The sequence below is a fragment of the Lathyrus oleraceus genome, chromosome 1, assembly GCF_024323335.1.
Source record: "Lathyrus oleraceus cultivar Zhongwan6 chromosome 1, CAAS_Psat_ZW6_1.0, whole genome shotgun sequence".
Taxonomy (NCBI): Eukaryota; Viridiplantae; Streptophyta; class Magnoliopsida; order Fabales; family Fabaceae; genus Lathyrus; species Lathyrus oleraceus.
In genome coordinates, this window is record NC_066579.1 from 83,422,114 (window position 1) to 83,424,791 (window position 2,678).

Sequence of the window (2,678 nt, forward strand, 5' to 3'; positions counted from 1 at the left end):
TACTTTTCATTTCACACTCCAAAAACACTTATTTTGATTTGCCTTTGATAAACACCATAACGACAGATAACGATAGATTGACACTTGGTCTCTGTGGATTCGATAATCTTTTATATTACTCTGACGCGTTCGTATACTTGCGAAACACCGCATCAAGTTTTTGGCGCCGTTGCTGGGGACCAATTTCGTCAAATTTCATTTTCCTGTTGTTATATCGTTTAGACTTAGGCTATTTCCCGCCGGTCAATGCGAAGAACTCGCAGCACCGGAAGTTTAAGCTTAGTATATCCTCTGGCAGAACCTGAATGTTACGCGCGCGCACGTTTATTCTTTCATAGAATTAAGAGAGCTATGGCCGAAGATCAAAACCAAAGACCTCTTAAGGACTTCGCTCAACCATCAAACGAAGAACCTAGTTCTAGTATAGTAAACCCAACCATCCCAGCTAATAATTTTGAACTTAAACCATCCCTGTTGCAACTAGTGCAACAGAGACAATTCGCAGGTCTCGCTACTGAGAATCCAAACCAACATTTAAAAATATTTCTTCAATTAGCAAACACTTTTAAAACCAATGGAGCTTCTCCTGAGGCAATACGTTTAAGATTATTTCCTTTTTCTCTCAGAGATAAAGCCCTATCATGGTTAGATTCCCTTCCACCCAATTCCATTACGACTTGGGATAACCTTAGAAGAGATTTTCTTGCTAGATATTTTCCCCCGAGTAAAACCGCCGTTCTTCGAAACCATATAACTAGATTTACCCAAAACCAAGGAGAATCGCTGTTCGAAGCTTGTGAGAGATATAAAGAGTTGTTACAAGCATGCCCACATCATGGTTTAGAAAATTGGTTAATCATTCAAACCTTCTATAATGGACTTCATTACAACACAAAGATGACCATCGACGCTGCCGCAGGCGGTGCTCTGATGAACAAACCTTATCCTGAAGCTAGTGCCCTCATCGAAGATATGGCTCAAAACCATCAATCATAGGGAGTCGAACGAGCGACAGTTGAGAAGAAGGAAGCCCAAGGAAGAGTGCATGAACTAAGCTCTATAGACATGATGCAAGCTAAAATGGACGCATTAGCCCTTAAGGTCGAGCATATGTGCATAAACCCGAACACTGTAGCCGCAGTTGTGAGCAAATTCTTTACTTTGAATAAGTTTTGAATGATAGCAAATTGTGTGATCATTGTCCAATTGTTGGTTGTGCATTATGTTACATGGTTCAATTGTGTTTTTAGCCTATACTACTGTTTCGTGTCTATACATAAAGATCCACATTGATACATTTCTTCAAAGAACTCATAAAAACTGTTTTGTGTCAGTATGTATCAATACATGTTCATATGCATCGATCCATAAATGTGTTTAAATCACAAAACGTTTTTGCTTCAGTATGTATCGATCCATACGAGCCTTGTATCGATACATGCTTAGTTAAAATGCTCTATGTATCGATACATACGAGCTTGGTATCGATACATGCTTAGTTAAAATGCTTTATGTATCGATACATACGAGCTTTGTATCGATACATGCTTACATTAATTCTCTAAAATTAATCAAAGCCACAGTATGCATCGATGCATAAGCTTTTGTATCAATACATAATTCTGTTTTGTCTACTAACAACTTCTGTCTTTCATATATAAGAAGTATTTTGACAGCAGTGGAAGGCGACGAATTCACAAGTGAAAAACAATTGTAACACCAATCAAAGGAGTGTGTAGAAGCAATTGTTTGAGCAGTTAGAAACCTGAAAGAGACTTCATCTTCTTCATCTTCTCAATCTCTTTTCTTCAAGAACATCAACACATAATCATTCTTGTTCTTTGGATTAAAGGATCAACGAGATAACGTTCAGTGGAACGATCAAGGATCTAGCTGAGGTGTTCAGTGGAACGATCGAGGATCTAGTTGAGTTGAAGGTTGAAGGGGGTTTCGAGGAAAAACCAAATGGTTTGTCCTTCAAGAACTGGAGTGTTCTTGCGGGTTTGTTAGTCACGTTTGCGGAACAGATTCAGCCGTAGCGTAAGGTTTGGAAATTGAGTAATTTCGCAAACAGGTCGTGGAACCGGTGAATTGTTTGCAATTTCTTGCAGGAAATTCTTGATCGAGCTCAGATCAAGTGGAGGTTTTATACAAGAAGAAGATCTTGGGATTTAGAATTCTGTCTTTGTATAGTAACCTTGTATCAACGAATTCGGCATTATTGATAATTACAGTTCTCAATTTCATTTGAAATTGAGAGGGAGACGTACCCACACACGAGGACAACAGTGGGGAACTTCCTTACCAAATCTCTGCGTATCGTATTCTTTCCTTATCTCTCTTTACGTTTTCAACAGTTTTGTGATTTCATTTGGTATGTTGTGGCTGTACATTTCGTGATACAATAGTGGCAAGAAAACTTCTTTATCTAAACTCCACCATTGTTCATCATTGATCACATACACACCAATTGTTTGACAAAACTGTTAGCTGAGTTTTATTCATTAGAATTAGGATTTAGTGATAAGTGCATTTGATTTGATAATATTCTGGTGTTAATAATCTCTATCGTTCTAATTCAAATCCAGCAATAAATTCGCGTGTCCGGTTTTCTAGTAGCGGTTCAGAATAGACGGAAGTCGATTCGCGACTGTAATTTTCCGCTAAGTTTCAATAAC

The 2,678-nt window shown here is 38.2% G+C and overlaps 1 non-coding gene across 1 annotated transcript; it reads right to left on the reverse strand.

Moving 5' to 3' along the window:
- Positions 1 to 735: 735 nt before the first annotated feature.
- Positions 736 to 842, reverse strand: LOC127116208 (small nucleolar RNA R71). The gene has a single exon (XR_007801179.1). It is a non-coding gene; the product is annotated as a small nucleolar RNA R71 (small nucleolar RNA).
- Positions 843 to 2,678: the final 1,836 nt, after the last annotated feature.